The sequence below is a fragment of the Macrobrachium rosenbergii genome, chromosome 12, assembly GCF_040412425.1.
Source record: "Macrobrachium rosenbergii isolate ZJJX-2024 chromosome 12, ASM4041242v1, whole genome shotgun sequence".
NCBI lineage: Eukaryota > Metazoa > Arthropoda > Malacostraca > Decapoda > Palaemonidae > Macrobrachium > Macrobrachium rosenbergii.
The window spans coordinates 8,357,495-8,381,122 of NC_089752.1; the positions used below are offsets into that span (position 1 = coordinate 8,357,495).

The following is a 23,628-nucleotide window of genomic DNA, read 5'->3' on the forward strand; positions in this document are numbered from 1 at the left end:
AGGTTATCGTGTTTTAGTCAGTCTATGGAAAACCAGTAAGATGGATATAGAGATTACACACATACATTATATATATATATATATATATATATATATATATATATATATATATATATATATATATATATATATATATATATATATATATAGTGTATCCAAAACCCGTCAAGATATTGACGGCCTGATTATGCTATTTACTATTGGATTTCTGAACATTTCTTCAAATCATAGCCTCAACTCGGCAGCATTATAACAGACAATATATATTTGAGGGTGAAATTTTGGTTATTATATGTAAACTTTCACTTGGATGAGGTAATTATAAGAAACATAACGAAGCTGTTCAGGCATGGTACATTCAACCAGTCATCATCAAGCTGACACAGTGACACTTCCAAGTACCGTGCTTTGAGGTGGTCCGGTTAATTATTGTAGATTACACTCGCTCGCCAGAATAGTATACCGTCAGGCAGGAGTTCCCTAGGGTCCTACCGGTGTTCCGCAGCCGCAGACGTTATAGTGTTGGAAAGGTGAATAATAACACTTATTGGAGGCTTAATAAGGGTTGGGGGGTCAAGAAGGGGCGAACCCCCCCCCCTCTCCGGCCAGATGAGGACACGACACCCAAAGTGAGGGTAGGAAGGTAAGGTCTGGTTAGGTCAGGACATGGAATTTTAGGAAAGGTTAGGTTTGTTTTCGTCTGCGGAACTTGTTCCCGTCGTTACACAGGTCAGAGTACCAAATTGTTTCTAGGATAATAGCCTTCGATATCTTGAATTGGTTTTACACCATGGTTTTGTACCTCTGTCATGTTACTTGTGGTTTGGACCTTTTTAAAAGGAATGATCCCTTTTAGTAATCCTTTCGTCATATAGGAGTCGTACACTTCAAGGTCTAGACCTTGGTACGGACCTTTTTAAAAGGAATGATCCCTTTCAGTAATCCTTTCGTCATATAGGAGTCGTACACTTCAAGGTCTAGACCTTGGTACACATATTAATCGGGAAGTTTTTATAGCTCCACGGAGTTCCTTGTAATATTGGACTCTTAGCTTAGGCCTAAGTTGGAGTGGAGCGGTCATAGCTGACGTAGGCTAGGAGAACTCAGACAAAACTTTGTGTGTTTTGCGGACTAAACAAATTTCATAATTGAAATGAATAAAAAGCCATTTATTTCACAGTAAAAATTCAACTAATGTGAATTAACTTGCCAATGTTTTCAGTTGTGGTACAGGAAGTATACCGATTTATTGAAATATTGATCACATTGGCAGCCATTACAGGTGCCAATAGATTTTGACGTATACTTAATTTTTAAAAAATTAAAATGACTTATACAATGCCCGCACCGCCCTTTGATGTGAGTTGAGTCGGTCATAATATACATGCTGCCTCTGCGTGACACGTAAAAGAGTTGTGTTCTCTCCTTTTAATAAATCATAAAAAAACGATAAAATAAAAATCATTAAACCTAATTGTTAATACGAAATTTATAATTTACTCATGTCAATACCATACAAGTACGAATTACAAAGTAATTACTGATAATTTACATATCAGCTGCTTTTCTTTTTACCCGAATTGTGTAATTTGAGTTCGATGCACGTATTGCAGTTTTGTAATTGTAAAATAGAGGGTTTGTTATTTGTGTAAATTTTGACCTGCTTTATCCTTGGATAAAGCATACAGATCAGGAACATTGTCTACAATTCTCCGCCCCTAATCGTATGTTTAAAGAGGTACTGATAAAGATTACCAGCCTGTGGTACGAGTCTGTACGAGATGACTACAACGGTGGCTGTAGTCGAGTCGAAGTAGACCGAAGTACTAGAAGGAACAGAAAACAATATTACTCTGAACTAATCATATTTTGAGAACAGTTCAGGTACCCATATTAGAACTCTCGACCGTTATTTGTAATACATAATAGTTGCATAACCCTTGTGACCGCATAGACACGATACATCCTAACCTAACCTAGGGGAGGAGCTGGGTTCACTGTACCTATACCCTCCAGCTATACTGAGTTGCCAAAAGACAGCTACGACTGATATTTCTCGTTCTCGTTATAGGCTGCCCAAAAGCAAGAGCCCGTGCTGCCATAAGACCAGCTGAAACTAATAGCAGTTCTCGTGCGGATCTGTGATCTCAGAAGCCATCTCGGTGATCAGAGTATCGTTGGAACACAGTCAGTGAGGCTAATTATCTAAGATAAACATTGACCACGTTCACTCCAGAATAAAACAAAAACGTTTAAATAACAATTTTGCTCTCTCTCTCTCTCCGCTACTCCAAAATCAGTATTTCCTGCTTTTTCCTAAGATAATTTTTTTTCAGTCCACTCTTCAGCATGATGCTGCTCTGTATTTATCAGTGGTGTTGTTATCATCACTTCCAGATCATATAAAGGCGAACTTGATTTTATTGACTGCAGATAAAAAGATGGCTCTTGAAAAAGTGGGGTTGGCAATTCACCCGTAATTCCGTTAGCCATAGATTGTGCTGCCCATCTGGTTTCCAGAACTGAAGATTATAATACAGCAGAAATGATAAAATTAAAGATAACATTATTCTATAAATTACAATATTGAGTAAATTTATATGGAAAGAAAATCCATGGCAGGGATTTCAACTGGGCTCATAATACACAAAATACAAAGTAGGGAGAGGTTTTGGAGTAAATTTCCTAAATGGATTTATTAAAAAAAAAAAAAAGACGTCATAAAAGTAATGAAAGCCCAGAATACATCTTAAGGTTAGAGGTGCAATTTTTAGCCCTAAGAAGGGGATAAGACAATGGAGATTTTGGAAAAGTTATAGAAACAGTTTGTAATTTGAGCGGGCTTGTCAAATCTCCGACTCGGGATGGCGACATTATTTTTAATTATATCCTAGGGATTGCTGAAAATACAGAAAACCCAGAGCGTAGTACTAGGTTAATAGATGCCAAAGCGGAACAAAGTAAGTCTGGGTTAGAGATTTTAAACAAATAAAAAGCGACACTAAAAAATAAAATGAAACAAACCAGAATAGATAGAGCGAACAAATTCTTAAATGAGGATTATGAGGCCCCAATCCAGACCATAGACAACTACAGGCTATTTTGAAAAAAGGACGTAATAGATTAATCTCAGTGGTTAACAACCCTCGCAGAGATGTGAGCGAGCTGGCTGTAAAGTTGTAGTTTGATGAATAACAAGAGTGAGACTAAAACGAAATAATTTACCACAAGTGGAAGAGTAAGATGTAAACTTGTTGGGGAATGAACATCAGACCACTGTTGGGCCGTTGCAAAGGCAAACTTCGTCCAGGTACCTGAAGTGTTAAGTTAGTTTAATTTGAAACTAGAATTCTAGCAATCGCATGCAGTAGTAATACTCACGCCATATTTTGTAATTTCCAAGATAATGACTAATTAGCAACGCAGAGTAGTCATTGGGGGTAAAGCTTAGGTTTTAGACACGCTCGTATGCTACTTGGTAGCATATGACTGATTATTATACCCCAGTTTAGGCTTAAGCTGGTCTTGGCTACAGTCTTGTCATGCCATTTTAGGTATTTTTGGGATAGTTCCCGTGTTTTTTATCATCATATTCTTATGCAGTATTTTTCAGCATTTATGTTAAATGAGTAGGCCTAGGCTAGTTCGACCTATGATCAATTTAGTGAAATAGGCTTGGCGTAGCCTAATAATATACATTTCACACTAGGGTAGTCTATAGCTTGAGCTATTTATTTGTAACCTATTCTGAGTAATAATCCAAGGCTGCAAGGCGCTTAAAATACTAATGGCCCACTCCATGTGGTACCCTAGACACATAATAAAAGTTTATGTAGTTTAATCTAGGCTGCAGGCCTACCCTGTTTAATACAAATAGGAAAAATGGTTTTATTGTTTTTGATGTGATTGTGACAGGTCTCGCATTTATTTCCACTACAATTGCTTGGTTAAACCAATGGAACCTTGGGTCTAAGAACAATGAGGATCACTATGTGAAATGCTGAAAAGTGAGTGACATGACCTGACCTAAGTAGGGAGGAAGGGTTTGCTGCTGTAGACCCTACACCCTAACCTAATTCATAAATTATGACTTAGTTCCTCTGGGCATCCATCATTTTAGGCTTAGTTGGGGTTGTAATGAATTAACCAAACACTTGTGACAAATGAACGTAAATAATCTTCAGTATCACATAATAAACTATAATTGTAAAAATTGTCAAAATCACATGAAGAGTTGTTAGGGAAACTATACATCACTGTGAAAATCATTATATAGGCTAGCACTTCAAAATAAACCCACGTCACATCTGTTCAGGTAATATATGAAAATACCACTTCACATAAACACATTGCTAAATCTCAATAAGCAGCATTTCTAAAGACATAGCATGTGTTCTTGTGGTGTGACATCATGGTTGAATGATTGACATGTAGCATAAATGGAGCTGTGTAGTTAAACTTGAAAGAAGTGTTTAGAAGACATGATGCCACTGTGGCACTTGTGTGCATGTACTGTGATGGCATGGTTGACACAGGTCAGTTTGGACTGGAAGGAGGGAAATTACTGAAAATGGCATGATAACAAAGAGCAAAGCTACCATCTTTCCCAGTGTTAGTAATTGGACCATTTTGTTTCAAAAGAAAAAATCTTAAATATAACTGGATTACAATACTCATGTTACTGTACAGGTAGTCCCCGGTTTATGACGGGTCCGGCTTACGACATTACGAGGTTACGACGCTTTTCAAATATATTCATCAGAAATTATTTCCCAGTTTACGATGCATGTTCTGAGGTTACGACGCATTGTACGCCGATCCGACGGAAGAAATATGGCTCAAATATGGCAGAATAATAAAAATTTGAAGGTTTTTTTTTATGAAAAGCTCAATAGAAATGCAGTTTACATCGTATTCAATACACCCAAAGCATTAAAAGTAAGGTTTTCTTAGGATTTTTGACGATTTTTGACAATTTTTCGGTTTACAACGATTTTCAGTTTACGACGCGGCGTAAAAATGGAACCTGTCATAAACTGGGGACTGCCTGTATTTGTTGGATGCAATTAAAGGTTTAAAAATAACTCGCACCCAAATTAATTGGTTACAATACGCACAAGTGCGCTATGTATATTTACTGTATATAGTTGCTTAGATAATCATCATAAAAATTTTCATGTCTACTCTTTCTTCAGTATTGTTGTCCACCCTCTCAAACTATTACATATTGAAAAGTGGCATTTTCCCCCCCCCAGTTCCACCTCTGGGATCCCTTTATCTCGCTGTCTAACCACTCCAAGCCCCTCTTCTTAGTGCCTTAAGAACAGAATGGCTGAAAGTGTCCCAGTTCTTGGCATGATAGCCAAAATTTCATAAAATCAAATCCATTTAAGGGCTTTGTTGTGAAAAGAGTTCTTTCTATCCTCTCTGTACCGTGCTCTTTCTACGTGAACACTCATGAGGTCTAGGTCTTCATCTGTCCCTTTCTTCATGTTATTTTAGTCCTATTTTCAGGTCTTTGTCTTGCTTCTTCTATATAGTACTGTTCCTCATCCCTTCTCATCGCATCTCAGTCTGTGAGATCTGTATTTTTTCAGCCTCTTCATAACACATCCCTCCACCAGTTCCTCATGTATAATATGAGCTTCCCACTGTCACTAGCTGTAGATCGTAACGTTCTATGGTCACACCTTTTCAACATCTCTTCAGTTTTCCTTGTCCCTTACCTTGTTATTGCTGCATCAAGTAGTACAGGTCTTATGTACTTGTTGTAAGTCTTTACCCTGTATTAATGTGAAATTAATATTTTCCAGTAGTATATCTTTTTTTCATTCATTCTGCAGGTACTCTTATTTTGTACAGTGTGTGCATAGGGTATCTTGTATCTAATTTCCAATTTCATAGTTTCATTATCATTGTTTAGGCAAAGAAATTTTTTATCTTTCCATTCTTCAGCAATTATGGTAGAGTACCATCAGGTTATGATCTGAGTGCCAAGGGCGGTGGTGAAATAGGGTACTGTACACACAAAACTCAGGAATAACTCTGTGGAAATGTCATTCTTGAAAAAAAACTAAAATGTTACTTAAAGGAAATAAGTCCTAACCTAACCTTACCTACGATGCCACATCCTACATAGGTACAGTGTATAAAAATGGGCACAGTACCATTAGTTCAGGTGTAAGTTAGGTCAGTGGAATACAGAAAAATGATTATGCATTGACGGAGAGTGGAGTGCATTTTAATGATGGTTATACCTTTGTTTTACCCTTCCAGCCTGTTATTGTACTGTTCATAGACATGTCAATTGAGAGTTGGGTCTTGCTTAAAGGATTTCAGTGGTTTAAAACCCTTACTGGTTGAGAAAGTTCTCTTGCACCTTGAAAAATACAAGTTGCTTTTAAAAATGTTTCATTTTTCTTTGAAATAAATGGCATCATTTGGTATGCAAGTTAATTGAGGACTGTAAAGCACCCAGTAATGTTTTATATACATAAAGGAAGTAAGAGAAATTATTATTTTCAGTTATACAGTAATAACATTATATTCCAAATCCACTTTAGCCTATCCACTATCTTCACTTAAAAGAAACTTACTATTTCTTAAGTTACTTGTGTTATAAGCCATGGTCATTATTATTCATATATATTCTTCATATAGTGATTGGAGTACATCGTGATGTCCAGGAGAAGTCATTGTCACAACTGATTATTAATAGCCTTAGTGATGCTTCTGGTTTCCTTTAAAGCAGTATTAAATTAATGAAACGTGAACTCCGTTTATATTTTATTGATTTTACTTCTGATGTTTAGGTGTAGGTATTTTTTTTTTTTTTTGAGCTGGTAAGCTTGGCAGCTCAATTTTGTAGAATTGATTGTGACTTGTGCAAGACATCATGCTGTTTGTGGCCTTGTTTATAGTACAATATATGTAACAATTATTTTGTATTTTTTATAGATTGTTATGCCTGGTCACTGAGTACTGTAGTTTGAAGCCTAGGGAGCCTCCAGAGTAAGCAGTGTCACATCATCTTATTGAGGAACCTTACAAAAAGTATGCCATAAGTACTACAATGAATTCTGTCTACTGTAATGATAATGCACTATACATAACAGATGTTATGTATAGTACATAGTAACATGTCTTAGCCCATTTGAACATCAGACAGTTTTGTATATTTTTGTGCTGCCTATTTTTTTTATGTTCACATAAGATATGCACTACCACTTTGAGCACAGTCAGAATTTTAAGAGATGAATCTCAGTATGTTGAGAGTTTACATAATACACTGTACATACAGTACAGTACAAAACATGATTTACTGTATATACTGTATTACCAGTAATTTCTTTATTCACAAACCCATTACTTTTACATATCCTATTTATGTATCTTCAAATTCCAAGGCATTTCATTCATAGATGAAGAAAATAAGAACATCTGTAATCCTTGTAGCTTGGTGCATGTGCACATGGTTCCATTGGGTTCCTAATAGTAAACTGGATGGCTCACTGTTTGCACTGGTTCACAACCTGCAGTTTTCTCCTCATTGCAGATTGACTTTGGATTACATTTTCATCCTGATTTGATTATTGATTGTTAATTATTATTTTTTACATTGTCATTCAGTGCTTTGTGTTATTTAAGAAAGGTGATGAGAGTTTTTCTTTTTAGTTTGTAGCATTGAGCCAGGTAGGGGTCTTCACCTCTGATTTGGAGGTAATTTGGAGGATCCTTGTAAGTTCATTTGCTATTCTTCAGTTCCTGTGCTGTGTAAGCATTCCTCATTTCCCTGAACAGTTAGTGTCATTTGTTTTTTCTTTTTATTTTCAGTTGCTGGTCAATGTTGTTAATGTTTCAGTGGGCCTTTGTTCATTTTAGGGCTTACTTGAGTATTTGGGATATATTTGCGTTTAATATAAACCAAACTTACATTTATGTGTAGATCATTAACATATTTTGTGTATGCATTTTACTGTACTTTGTATTGCTGATTTGTGTTTTGGGTTTGGTAGCTGGATTGCTCTGCAGGATTTTTGTAATTGAACATCTATTGTAGATATGAATTCTGCCTATTTTACCATCATGTCTCAGTATACTGTACATGTTTTGCTTTACTGGTAACGTGTGTACTACCTTTATATCAAGTTTTGACTGGGATTCTTGATTTGACATGTAACATTCATGTGAGAGATTCTTGCCCATTTGGAAGTCCTTTGAACATAAGCATTAAGCAAAAAGAAGATGGTTAGTATTTGTGTAAAAAAATGTTTGAAAACATGATTTATTTTTCTAAGGTATTCTAATTGAAGAAATCAACTTTGTTTCTATATGAAGAATATGAAAGTTCCTTTTTTTTTTTTGTAAGCATGTGTGAGTCTGTTAATTTTTGTTCATGGAACCAAAATAAAAAATACAATTTCATTTAAGACAAGAGTGAAATATTAGGGGATTGTTTGAGCTTTAGGATACATTCTAAGGTTGTTAAGTAAGTACAGTACTAGTCTTCATTCCCAGCTCTGACATTTTGGAGTTACAAATGTTATTTAATTTTTTTTTAAGTGGCATTGAACCCTTAGGTGTAAGAGAGTTCTAAATATTGTATTTTATTACTTGTAGGATAATAATGAGAGAAAATGTGGTAAGTTTGTGCACTTAGGTACTGTACTTGATACAGGTTTTGTTCTTCTTGCATGTATGCTGCTAGTTTATAGATGATTGTTGTGATTGATACTTATTAAAAGAAATAAGGTCACGAATAGGCAATGGTATTGTGATATGATAAAAGTTGAATGCAACCTACTCATGTAAAACTATACAGGTTATTGAGGAAAAATAATGGTGGTTTTTAGGTCAGTATATGCATTTCATGTGAAGTGTATAGTAGTGCCTAATTTATAAGAAATGTGTTTGAACATAGAAACATTTTTGGGGAAGAAAGCTAAGACTGATGCAGAACTATACAGTACTATACAATACTGTAGAATGGGAGTTGAAGGTTTCTTGTCTTTGTCTTTAATCCAGAAAGCAAGTAAAGGACTGGGAGATTATCTAAATGTAACTATGAATGGTCATTGCATGATTTTGAGCTCACCCTTGAAGTTGAGGCAGAGTTTGATTTCATTTTGTGTAGAGATATAAAGGGAGGCATCAGAAAGTATACTGAATATAAAATGGACGGCTAAGTGCCATTCGCCATTTTTTGAATGGATCCTGTTTTTATTGTCATTTTCTGCTTATTTTGGTTGTACTTTTGTGTTTTCTTATTTCAAGTTTAAGGGGTCTCTTATTTTCACATAAGACTGTCAAGTAGTTCCTCTACTTCACTGGACTTTTAGCAGGTCTATCCCCAAAACTTGTTCCCCCAACAGCATCAGAAATTTGTTCACCAATAGAAGATTTTCTGTTATCTTTAGAAGAATCTAAAGTATTACAGTACTCTGCTTTTCATGTTGTCCCTCTCTATGTTGGGGCAAGTATTATAATGTAGGCAGTAAGCCTAGTTGACTCTTGCATCTAAAATGTCCACATTAGATTTTTCTGTTGAAGCAAATGGTTTCAAGATTGGAAACCTCAGGTTACACTGGCATTTTCAAGGGTTTAGGTTGAAGTAGGAAGAATAGAAGGTAATGATATATAGTATTTCTCCTGTCTGTATTGTACTGTAGGAGACTGTGCTGGGCAGTTCAGATGCTCCTTGGTAGTGGAATCAGGTATTAGGAGGTGTAGTAGAGCTGTGGCCTTCATGATATCCTAAGTACTCTTAATTCATTCTGCTTACAATCTAATGTACAAGCAACGGCAAAAGAAGGCTTTTTGAAGGAAAATATGTCTTTTCTTTGTGATGTATGTCACCTATGTATTCTTTCACATTTTACTCACATTTCACTAGTTAATCAGCTTCCCAAACAAGATGCTAAGAATATATGAGGGGTCACCATGGATCTATTATAATTGTACCTTGATTGTTTCCGCTTCCATGCAGTCCTTGACATAATTCAGAAACCATAAGGAAATTGAAACCCCAAGGCCAATTCTGTTAAGATCAGATCATGGTTTACTCCAAGAGCTATCCAGGGAGGTAAGGATATCTTCAGGATAAAGTTACCAGATTCAATCTAAAGCTTTGAGTGAAACCTTGTCCTGCTGCAAGAATGCTAATAATTGTTGTTATTGGACATGACCAAATCTCATGGCAAATGTAGCCTTGTTCTCTTGGCAGCCAAAACCACATTCTTAGACCCTAACAAAGTATTGTATCTGTTGGTAGTTTCCTGTCAACAGGAATTGGAAAGTTGGTAATTGCCAGAGAAGAGCAAACTATCACAAAAGGGAGAGGTACCAATAGCAGCACTTGTGGCACTTGATGCTGACCTATTAGATGACACCTCCCTAATTACCATCAAGTCCCCTTCTGCTACTGGGACTTGCCTGTGTGTTGGTCATGAGGCATATAAATAAACAGGTGTTGTTGTGAAAAATAATGCTGTTCTGCACTGCCAAGATATGCAAAGGCAGGTAGTGCAACCCAAAAATGCATAAAGATTAGATGTGTATAGTTGGAGAAGAAAGCACTCTTAGGCATATCAACAAACATTCAAGTGGCATGTGTGAATAGCTGCAGACTATCCATTGGAACATGAAGTGGTGTGCTGGTGTGCACATCTACATGTACAGGTGAGCCAGATGTAGTATAATGTATCTTTTGTTCAGGCAGACAGAGTTCCAGTCTATTATATTAAATGGGTGAGGAGACTGGGTTGTGCCAAGCACATCACCAGTAACAGGAGAGACTTGAGTGCAGTCATCCATGGTCTGCATGAAGGCCAACAGTGAACCACAGCCTGCAATTAAAGATGAGCCATGAGCTTAGGAGTTAACATGTATGTCACCAGGTTCAGGTGAGGCAGTTGTAAGGTAGAATGTGTTGTGCATTATTTATTACAGGAGACAGGTGTGTTGATAACCTTGTGCACACGCACCAAAGAAATCACAAGTGAGTGGTTAGTAGGCTTGGAGAGTGAGGAGACAACCTCAATGAAAAGAGGACTAGTGCCATAACAGTTGATGCTTTCCAGGCCTAGTCTCATGGATGATTCTGTCCAGAACTTCTCTAACTAATGACATCATACAGACAACAAAAGAGGAGTCACATGTGCAACTTGATAAAGAAATGGTGATGCTTCTTGCAGAGCTACTGGCTCCAAAACCACACTTATTGTGGGAAGCTTGACTTGAAGCATTGATAGCATGCATCTCCTGTACAGCTACAGTGTTGTCTGAGGCCCCTCCAAAATTGACATGAGTGAATGGAGGAAAACTTTCCAAAGGCATGAGCTGGATGAGGAGAGGTGTTTTGACGCTTGGCTCCACAAGTGCATGAGGAGAGATTGATAAAGGGGAACCTCGGCCCATGATGAAATCGCTGACAATCCCATGGCAGAGGATGTTTCTTGTTGAGGACCAAAAGGTCCATGTAGGCTGGTAAGGGAGCTAAATCCTCTGGCAGAGCTTATAATTGCTCTGTTCCATCAGTTCAAGAAGAGCAGTGAACTGCAATTTCCAGTTCCCCACCTTTGGTGGTTTGGCAGCAGACTGGGAAACAGTGGCACTAGGAAGGGGAGACATCAGCTAGGCTGACATGGAAGAGGCCCTAGAAGAATAAGGTGTGAATGACTCTCCATTTCATCCAACATTTCTAGAGTTCTAATAGCATTTCTTATTCTCATATAAAAGCCACTGAGCTTGAGATTAAAATTTAAAAAAAAAAGTGAGCTATGCTTAGGCATGTACACTTTGTACCATGCACTACTAAATATGAAGCTATGGCATTGCTGGTTGAGAGCACTGCTATGTGTGGGGCATTATGTTGGTGAGCAATTTATCAAGGAAATGTTTTCCATAATGCTTGTGATTGTTACGTATGCTAATCTAAACAAGTTAATACCCAGGACATAATTTCAAGCAAAGTGCTAATGTTAATAAGGTATTCAAATTCTGACAGATAAGAATGATTATTTCTTACTGAAAACTTAATGATCTGGTCTATACAGATTACACAGGACTGAAAGCAGAGAGCAACTAGATTGTAAAATTACACTCATGAAAATAGACTAAGGAAACAAAACTTTTGCATGAAAGAAGTAAGAAGCTTTGTGCTTAACATGACACCTAACACGAAGTACAATAAAGTGTACAAAAGCTAAAAGTAATTGTAGATATTATATCCCACTAAGTAAGGACATAAGTTAGTTAATTAAAAACACAGAAATAGTAACAATGTACACCAGTTATGTGGCAAACTTTGAGTACAGGCACTTTGATATAATAAATGTTTGTAGATTGTGCAAAATTGATTTAAAATAGTTATTGCTCTACCCCTTGCATATGTGTTGGCATCATGTCTAAATGATAAAGTTGATTTTGATATCTTTCTAAGGTTTTGTTTAATAGATGTAATTCAGTATTATCATATTGTACATTATCTGCTACCCATCTGGCAAACCCATGGTCAGGGTTTCAGTGCTAATGAGATTGTAAAGTCAGTGATGAGTTATGTTCTGTGGCTGTTCATATGTTCAGTTTGCTCATAATTTCATCTTGGTATACGCAAAGTCAATACGTACAGTAGTATTTATACTTTTTCATTCTAAAACAATACTAGTACTGTACTGTATTTGATAGAGTATTTTATAAATATGAATGATTTATAAAACCTAACATTAAACAAATTATGATGGTATTACAGTAAAGTACAGGTTTTCTTACCTTTGAAACTTGTGTCATAGGCTTGTGATGGATGATGAGAGGGTGAAAGGTGGTGTGGAATTACAGGGGTGACGGGTCGTTGATGTCTTCTTCGGGAAGGATTGCTTTGGCAAGGATTTCTTCTTCACTTTCTTCTTCATTTCGGGAGGAAGAAGTAAGTAGAGGTGGGGAGGCTCTTGAGGCTGTAGGCAATGCCTTAAAGAATTTACCTAAGGAAGTTTTCAGTTGTATATAATATAATAACACTGGACAGCATCATTGATTGTTGTTGCTACTTTTGAGAATCTCTCATCATTAGGGTCCTGACTCTCAAAATAATCAGTGCTTTTTCTGTAAGAGAAAACCCCCCTCGGCCATCAATTTTGTTTCAGACTTCTTTAAGGAAACAAGTTCTTCTTCCTCATGTTCTTCTGTTTTTTGCATTTCTTCCAGTTCCATTAAATCTTCATTCATCAACTCCTCTGAATGACTCTTAAACAGTTCTTCAAAGTCATCTTACCCGAAGTCAAACTGTAGCTTTTCACTTATGTCAATGAAACTGTTAAGGACTCCCCTTGCCTCCTCTTCTTGATTAAACCCTCTGAGGTCATTTACAAACTGTCAGCACGAGAACTTCCATGCACCATTCCAGAAGTCTCGTAAGGTCACATCTGGGTTATTTACCTCCTTGAATGCTTGCTTGCATGTGCAGCAAGTGTAATATTTCTTGAAATTTGCTTCTGCCCTGATCCATTGGCTGAATGAGTGAAGTTGTGTTAGTGGGTAAATAAACAATTTGAACATCTGGATGGAACTCATCTAAGTGCGGTGGGTGACTAGGGGCATTATCCAAAATTAAGAGAATCTTGAAAGGAATCTCATTCCTGCAGCAGTACAGCTTGACTTTTGGAACAAAGTCATGGAAAAATCAGTCTTCAGATACAGCAAGAGTAACCCAGGCTTTGCTATTGGACATCCAGATTATGGGTAGAGAACTTTGCAATATTTTTCAGTGCCCGTGGATTTGCTACGTGATACGCGAGGAGAGGTTTTAGCTTCAAGTCTCCCGGTGCATTGCCACCCAGCAGTAAAGTTAGCCTATCCATTATTGCCTTAAATCCTGGCATCATCATCTCTTCACGGCTCATGTACGTTTTTTGAAATTTTTTTCTAGAAAAGGCCTATCCCATCTACATTCAAAATTTGCTGAGGGGTATAAGCTTCCTTATCAATTGTTTCCTTGAATATCACGGAAAATTTTTTGGCTGCTGCTTTGTCGGCACTCGCTGACTCACCGCTGACGGACACATGATGCAAGTTAGCGCGCTTTTTGAAACAATGAAACCATCCATGACTTTTTCACCACTTTCTAATTTCTGTGTTATTGCCACATTAGTTTCCATTGAGATAGCGTGCTGCTTTTTACCACTAATACTATCATCACTTGCTTTACGCTTGCCATTAGCCATGATAGATAACAGATGCGTTAAATATTTCATGATAAAATCACACGAATAAATCGGAGCACAGGAGATGACGCCTTAACCACTTGCGTAGGCTTGAGAGTCTGGGACAGCGTACTGGCGTATCGGCATCAGCTATGTTGCTGTTCGGCGTAGGTAGCGGCAGAAATTGTAAGTAAGCCAAGGCACTCAATACAAAATTTGAACTTTTACAGGTGGTGGCTGGAGCGCTCTGAAACAAAATTTAATTTATGATCACAGTTGTTTGTATCTCTGAAAGTTCATAACTTGAAAGTTCTTAAGCAGAGGAGCATCACTTGTTTGTTGCTGGATTGCAAGCCCAAGGGCAGGATTCCCAGTGCATTAGGAAATTGTAAGATGTTGAAATGTCCATTGGTTATAGTTTTTGTTCAAAATGGAAATTTTTGAAGTTAGTCATGTTATATATATCAAATGAAAGGTCTCAATGATTAGATATAGAAAACTGTCATTTCACCCATTACTGTATGAGTGGGTTGAGATCACTGTGGGCACAATATGCATATGTTTAAGAACATAGTCTGTTAATATATTAGATGAAAGATGTAGTGTAGATTATGAAAATGGTAATATAATACCTGTTCCCCATGGAGAAGGGTCTGTGATGTTAAAATGGAATTATTTTAAAATTATATATCCATCACTCCCTCCAAGCAGTTGTTCCCATGTTTTCTGTTTGTACAGAGTTTTGATCTTGACTTTTTTTGTTTGCTTAGAATTCTTAGTACTTCTTTAATGGTTTCCTTAAATTTATGAGGCCAATGACAACCACTCTTTTTACTCCTGTGGGGGTGCTGGAAAAGAAAATTGTAGCATTCTCACCAGTGGACTGTTTTGTGTGAAAGTAAAAAAATGGGCAGATACTGTATGGAAATATTGGAAAAAATAAAAATAAGTTGTGTTTTGGGTTTCAATGTGCATGGATGTAGTGCAGAAGAATAGCACTGTATTATCATTGATTTTTATAAGGAGAGAAAGCTGGATGTTTTGTCACTCAGTGAGTGAGATGGTGAAAGGGCAGTGTGCTTAGCTACCCTAAACACAGCCACTTTGTGTACACAGTGGCTGTGTTCAGGGTAGATGTAAGGTGTAGAGGTAGTGAAGGAGTAGCAGATCTAGTGTTAAAGGATTGTACAGTACATAGAGTGAGTGCAGCAGATGAAAAGTTATTATAGTGAGTATGTACATTCAGGGAATGGAAAAGAATGAGAGCGAAAGAGAGTGTGTTTGGGATATTGGATGTATGCCTGGCAGGGTTTCGAGAATGTGAAAGGTGGTTGAACTAGGTGATTTAAATACAAAGCCAGTAACAGAAAGGTATATGGAGTAAATGAGAATGGAGAGTGCCCCATGGAAATATGTTTGGAAAGGAGCATGATTGTTTTACTTATATAGATTTGCAAGACAAGTATCCATAAGGATACTGGATGAAAGAGAAAATGGCGAGGAAAAGAATTTGCTAGATTGTATGTTAGCTCAGTATAGATGGAAGAGCATATTGATGGATGCACTTGTGTGAGGAGTAGAAGATTTAGGGATTTCTGCTCGTATATGGTTGAATGGTATGGTAAGATAGATATAATTTTAAGTTAAGAGAGGGGTGGGTGAAAATGTAGCTGTGAGTGAAATTAAAAGAAGTGGGTTTGATAAAAGTGAGAAGAGCACATAAGGAGAAAACGGATGAAATTTGGATCAAGGATAAGGACACAGGTAGTAGGAGTAAAGGAGGGGTTTGTTAAATTCCATTGTGCTGTTGAAGGGTCAACAGGTTTGTGTGTGGAAAAATAAGATATGAGGTGCAATTTCTTATGCAGTTGCACCTCACATTATGTAGAGGTATACAAGTGAAGGAATAGGTTGGTCAAGAAGAAAGGAAGAGTGTCAAAGAAGGCAAGTAATGATAATAGAGGGGAGAAAATACTTTAGGGAGAATATGATGATGTTCAGTATAGAAATGAATGGAGAAAAATGTTAATGAATAGATGAGTTTCAGAAAAAAAGATGCAAATGAAGAGATACTGTCTAAAGTGAATGCATATGTGAGTTAGAGTATTTTGAATAATTTTTTGCATGTGGAAGATAGAAGAGAGGCAGAGCTAATTGATAGAAGAGTGGAAAGGGTAGGTCTAAATTTTAGAATGCTTAGCTGACTATTGTGGATGTAATGATAGCAGTTAAGAGGTTGAAGAATGGAAAGATACAAGGTTGATGGAATTACAAATGAAATGCTGTGGCAGTGTGGCTGACCAGGGTGTGTAAAGTATGCTTAGATGAGGAAAGGTACCAAAGTAGTGGGTAAGAGGAATAATTGTTCCATTGTATGAGGGGAAAGGGATAGAGGAGGCTTTACGAATATTAGGGACTTAATGTTACTTTGGGTACCAGGGAAGGTTTATGGTTGGATTTTCATTGGGGAAGGAAAACAGGCGACAAAAACATTGAGAGAGGAAGAACACTTCGTTTAAAGAAGAAACAGGCTGTGTAGATCAAGTGTTTGTCATGAAACAGCAATGTGAGAAGTTAGAAAGTAAAGGGTGAAAGCTCTATGGATCATACAGGAGCGTAAGAAAAGTTTATGACAACAAAAGAAGAGAGGTAATGGGGTGTGGAATGGCTAATGTTTGCAGATGATGCATTACTGATGGGGGTTAATGAAGATAAACCAGAGGAATTTGGGAAATATTTTGAAAATGCAAGATAATAAAGTTGAGAGTAAATATGAACAAAAGGAAGATAAGAGTTATGAGGGAGTGGATGATAGAAGAATGAGTTTGATTCATAGTGTATGCAGTTGTTGAGATGACGTATGTTGGGGGGGGGGGTGAGAGATAAAGCAATTAGAAGAGTGTGGCCTAGAAGTGATCATGTAAAAGAGTTGTTGCATCAGCTCTTCTTGATGGAAGTGAATTGTTGGTGGTGAAAATGAATAAAAATGAAGTTGAAGGGTTGAGATTAACTTATTGATTACATAAATGGTGTAAGAAGAATTTAAAGGTTGAGAAATGTGGAGATACAGAGAGGTGCTAAAAAGCTTATTGTATATGACATAAAAGGAACAGAGTGTTTGGAGACGGTTTGGTCAAGTGAAAAGAATGAAAGATGATAGTTTAGTGAGAAGGTTGTGTAATTTAGGTGGAAGGAAGAGGAGAAGTCCTAGAAAGTGGTGGATAAATAGAATGCAGGAAACCTTTCCATAAACAGCATCATTTACCTGCAAGATTAAGGTAAATGGTGCTGTATATTGAAGGGGTGTAGTGTGATGCTTATGAGTCTTGTGTAAGCATATGAAGTAGTTATGTTGTGGAAATTTTCCACACAGCCAGTTCATCCATGATTTAGCAATTCATGTATGAAATAATAATTGTTGTTATGTTTTTTCCTTTGAATTTACAGTTTTTTTTGAGAAGTGGGTTAATTTGAAAACACATAATTTCATTCACACATTCACTTGTGTGTATAGTATAGCAAACTCTCCGACATTGCACCTCACACAGTGCATTGTATGCATTAGTTGAAGTTCTTTGCAGCATCCCTTAGGCCCCAAGCTGCAACCCCTTTCATTCCTTTTACTGTACCTCCGTTCATATTCTCTTTCTTCCACTTTCCACCCTCTCCTAATACAGTAATTGTTTCATAATGTAACAGTGAGGGTTTCCTTTTGTTACACCTTTCAAACCTTTTTACTCACAATTTCCTTTTCAGTGCTGAGTAACCTCATAAGTCCCAGCACTTAGCCTTTGGCATAAATTGTATACCAATTCCAGTATAGCGAATTCGGTAATAAGCGATGATATTGGTGACTTAATATTTGTTAGCAATTCACCGAATGAGTGACAAAACTTACAGTTGTACCAGTCAGTTGTCATGTTGGATATCGATGAGAGTGCAGGAATATATGCAGCAGAGTGGTTATGAGATCTTTGCGAAGTTTATTGACATTGGTGGCTTAATATTTGTAAGCATAAACAAGACGTGTATGTAAGTGACAAAACTTCACACACACGTATATAATGTTCATAGTAGCCTACCATAGGATTTTGTTTTATTCAGTAAAGACTTCATTAAGGGTACTGAATGGGAGTTAAAGACAAGTTTATGCAAGCTTTTTAAACTGTCATTAGAGAAGTAACCGTACTGACATCCCACAATTCGAAGATTTAAGCGTCATGAGAACCTGTGTGAACAACTGATCACATTCCATATATATTTAATGCCTCTAACCTACTATTGCTAGTAGCAGCTTGCTACGACGTGATGGTGTAGCGTCAATAGTTGCTTTTATGGAAAATGTCCTCTTTTATCAGAAGGTAAATGCTTTACTTCCAAACAATAATGATTTAGTTTAACAGTGCAACTGCGTTGGTTTCCCTCCTGTTGCACCTTTCAAACCTTCTTGCTGTCAGTTTCCGTTTCAGTGTTCAGTGACCTCACAGGTCCCAGTGCTTGGCCTTTGGCCTAAATTCTGTATTCCAGAATTCCATATTTATGGTTTATTGGGCAGTTTAACATTATCCAACAAACGCCATGGGAACATGCAACAATGAAGTGCCAACTCGGGTGGCAGCAGCTTGATCCTAGTTAGGGCGACCATCTGATATCATTGTTCATATAATGTTACAGATTCATAATTTTTTCTCATGATAATTTTGTTTGTAGATATTAAGTTACTCATGGTTCAACAAGAATAGTATACTTCAAGATTTCGGGAAATTTCTTTAACTAGAAGAGAAACTCAAAGACATTCCTTCGTAGGAATTCACTAAATATCCGAAAATGTACTATTTAACACATACAGCAGAGGCTGTAGCATATGAGACACTCCTCCTCTCTCTCTCTCTCTCTCTCTCTCTCTCTCTCTCTCTCTCTCTCTCTCTCTCTCTCTCTCTCTCTCTCTGTTATGCTACTAGGACGACTTGATGCATGATGAAAAGCGGCTTGTTGGCTTACCTTACCTCTCTCTCTCTCTCTCTCTCTCTCTCTCTCTCTCTCTCTCTCTCTCTCTCTCTCTCTCTCTCTCTCTCTCTCTAAATGTTTGATTGCAAAGGGATTATATGCACAATATACGCAATGCAAAGGGATTATATGCACAATATACTCAATACTGGTAATGCTTGTACGTGCGTAATGCGTTTTTGATATGCAGTGTTTTTAAGATTCGTTTGACGTGGGGCGATCAAATTTTGTCGTATTTATTGTCCATTACACTCGAAACAATGCTTTGACTAATAAGACTACAGAGGCGGGTTATCCTTTTTTCCTTGTCTTTCGTAATTTTTTTTATTGCTGCAGTAATGAGAGCTTTTCTCTTATTGACTTTGATGTCTTTTGTAAAGGTATGTATCGCATTCACAAATAAAAAAAAAAAAGGTAACATATCGAAATATGAAGCTCTGTTGCATTACTGTAAACACGGGAAAGCTGTGAGTTGTCAAACAATAGGTTAATGATTTAAATAACGGAGGGAACAAGTGTATCATAAATCGTCCCGGTCTTCAGCTGACGCTTTACGTAGCAGACCAACTTGAGCAGTTATGTAGAGTTTCCTCATATTGATGTGGAACATGTGACGCATTTTCCATGTACAGGTGGATTTAAAACAAAGGTATGGTCACTCATTCCGATTATTAATAAAGCAGTATATTGGGAACGTAATGACAGAAAGTAGAAAAGATGTATTTCCAAATAGATACAAAAGAAAACGATATCCTTATTCCCCTTAGGGGGATAGTGTTGTCAGTGCGTCTCGTGGTGCAAGGTAGGCATTACTTAAGGGCCTTTGCAGCGTCCCTTTGGCCTCCAGCTGCAACCCCTTTCATTCCCTTTAGTGTACCTCCGTTCATATTCTCTTTCACCTGACTTTCCATCCTCTCTAACAATTGTTTTATAGTGCAACTGCGAGGTTTTCTCCTGTTACACCTTTCAGTCCTTTCTGTCAGTTTCCTTTCCAGCGTTGAATGTTCTCATAGGTCCCTGTGCTCGGACTTTGGCCTAAATTCTATATTCATTGTTCTATTTTTCATTCATCGTTGGAATTCGGAGATTTGCTGACAGCTGCGGACCTGCTGCATAAGCACAGGGAAAAATTTTCCGGCGGGAAAAAGAACCTTTACAAAGCCCTATCCCCACAACTGAATCCATTTCAGTGTCATCAGTGTTTCATAACGTTCATAGTAATTTCCAGATTTCCATTAGTTTGAATTCCTCCGTGAATGCCTTATATTCCCTTCCGAATACTTTTGAACGAACATGTTTTTTAGCACGAAAACTTGTAAATAATTTCACGGGTAAATATGACGTTACATAAAGTAAAGCAGATGAGAAATCATCATATTAATACTATTAAAAGGGGGTTGTAATTATAAAAGGGTTGCTTTATGCCACGAATAATGCACTGAGTGAAGACTAACTTAAATACAGTACAAGAAATGTTATGAATTCTTTGGTTAATCACACTAGTGGATGACTGAGCTGTTGACGGGGTTGAGTCGCAATTGCCGATGAATTATGGCTCCTTAAATCGTATTAACGACAGATTATCGAGGGAGGTTATAATATATTAGCCTTGAATATTACTTTATATGATCTTTGACTTACGAATAATGAGATTCTGGTCTATTTACTCTAGTCGATTACCAATCATCTAGTGAATCATTATTGATGAAAATAAGTAATTGGTTAATAATCTTTGTATATATATATATATATATATATATATATATATATATATATATATATATATATATATATATATACATATATATATATATATACATATATATATATATATATACATATATATATATATATATATTATATATATATATATATATATATATATATATATATATATATATATTAACACATGCAAGACGTTATATTCCCAAGTATTAAGTCACCTCAAATAGTATTGTTCACTGTACCTTGGGGATGACTTGCCATATACAGTTATACAGTATACACACACACACACACACACACACACACACACACATATATATATATATATATATATATATATTTACATTATATATATATATATATATATATATATATATATATATATATATATATATATATATATATATATATATATATATATATATATATATATATATATATATATATATATATATATATAATATCGTGTGGGTGTAGGGTTATGCATATGTGTACCTTGCCTTTATTCGTCCCTCATTCCTAGTCTGACTTTGGGGATTTCTTTGGAATAGAATGAAAACAAAGTTTTACTGGACAGCCAAAATTATTCACCATCCGATTATTAATCGACTTGTGTCTGTGTCTGTACACTAGTATGTGTGTGTATATATACATTGTATGTATGTGTATATATATATGTATATATTACACACTCATCCATAACGTAGTATGGAGTTTTTCAAACGTAAAAATTTTTTTTTTTTAATAATTTCACATTTTAGTTTCAGGTGATGTTTGGTCAAGGATGAAAAGGTATTGAAACATTTTTGAACACTTCTGCATAGTCGAGTTGCAAACCCTAACCCGTATTTGCTGGAAAAATTTGATTTCCATAATTCTTGGCAAACTTCTCACACGAATATCCCTGTATGTGGTAGGTTGTCAGTGCATCTCGACGTGTTAGTTTCTTCGGCGCAATCGAGTTTTCTGTGCAGCGTATAATGCTTCATTATATTCATGTAAGGGCCCGTGAAGTTCAGTGGTTAGAATGCTTTGGAGCACTGTTAATGTAAGCAGAGAATCATGTACTTGGTAGTTAGTTGACTGTAATAGGTCAGTAGTTGTGAAGTAGTATGTAGCACTAGATCTTATCCTTAAAGATATTCACTCTGAAAGTTTGGCTCCCGAGAATGCTACCCATCTGATATTATAGCAAGTCTTTTGGAGGAGGGTTTTAGTCAGTTTCTTAATTAACCTTGGCTGCAAGTCATCATAGTGAAATAACTACCATGCACCTGCACCAGCTTAAGTCAATAATGGCACTGTGGATTTTAAGAGAATGGCCGCCTTTGGTGGGATTCAACTTAGATTCTCGTTGATATGGCAATTTTTTTTTTTAGCCTTTGGACTGGAAACGCCCGCGCGCCCCAGCGTTCACACACACACACACACACACACACACACACACACACACACACACACACACACACACACACACACACACACACACATATATATACATATATACTAATTGTATTTATGATGGTTAAAATGGTTATATGTTTATTTTTACTGCGTCAACTTTATTTGACATTTGACATTTGCTAGATAGCAGGGTGTTCGCACATTTCAGTGGCTTTTAGAAGAATCCGATTTCACTTCTAATTTGCGCGGAAGTGAGCCGTTAGCTTCGGTGCAAAATGTTCAGGATACTCTCGATATCGGTGGGGAATTTTCTTTATCAGGAATTTTAACGCTCTCTCTCTCTCTCTCTCTCTCTCTCTCTCTCTCTCTCTCTCTCTCTCTCTCTCTCTCTCTCTCTCTCAGTGCTAAACTATATGAGAAATGGAAATCAAGTAGACAAGGGTAATTACAGCGATGAACAAAATTGTAACCGGAAAGAACTTACCTTCAATGAACGTAGGATGATGTGTAACAAAAAAAAAAAAAAAAAAAACTAGCGCTTTAAGAAAAGCAGGATGCAATTAATGTCTTTTTATGGAAGCGATATGCCATCATTATTGCACTGTTTAGGAAAATTCTTTTCCCCGAGTTGCTTTCGTGATTTCGCGATCGTATATAGAGTGATTTGCAACGCGACGTTTTCAATACTAGCGATTTTACAGTAGAATCGTTGCTATCGACAGATATTTTTCACAGTCCGTTGTGAGCTCTACCTCGGTTCATTTCTCCCATGCAGTGTTAAGGGAGAACTGACGGGTGATCATCTGCTTCAGATTTGAATCCAACAAACGTCTATTTGACGAGGTGCCGGTCTTCTGGAACCGCCTGATAAAAATATGCAGTCTTGTTGCTGTCTTCTATGATCCGGGTAAAATTATGCTTTGGGCTTCATTAATTGTTGATTTCAAAGGCCCGCTGCAAGTTTTTTTTTTGTTTGCTTGGTAGCAAGATGGCGCAAAACATTATATAAAAATTGTTAAAAAATTTGACGAAGGTTTCAGGCCTCTTGCAACAAGCGATTAGATTTTAGGAGATACAGAACTGAATGGGATAGTACTACATATGAAAGGGACGTGGAATTCATAGCGTAAATCTTTTGAGTGACTAAATGTGCAGTATATTCGTGAATTTATGCGATTGGGTAAAGGCACTTAATTGTATTGTGCATATACTTCGTAGAACAGCGAAGGATCTTATTTTTAACAGTTTCCCAATATATTTCAAGTGACACTTTCGTTTCACATCATCCTTACGTCTG

At 36.8% G+C, this 23,628-nt stretch overlaps 1 long non-coding RNA gene across 6 annotated transcripts in view; it reads left to right on the top strand.

Annotated features, from left to right (window-relative positions):
- Positions 1–312: 312 nt before the first annotated feature.
- LOC136844375 (uncharacterized) overlaps positions 313–23,628 on the top strand; it is a 382,772-nt gene continuing 359,456 nt past the window's right edge. For 3 of the 6 annotated variants that reach the window (XR_010854838.1, XR_010854842.1, XR_010854843.1), the window contains exons 1-2: positions 462–643; positions 6,958–7,053. This is a non-coding gene — a long non-coding RNA (uncharacterized lncRNA). The other 3 variants (XR_010854840.1, XR_010854839.1, XR_010854841.1) reach the window with 3 other exon arrangements.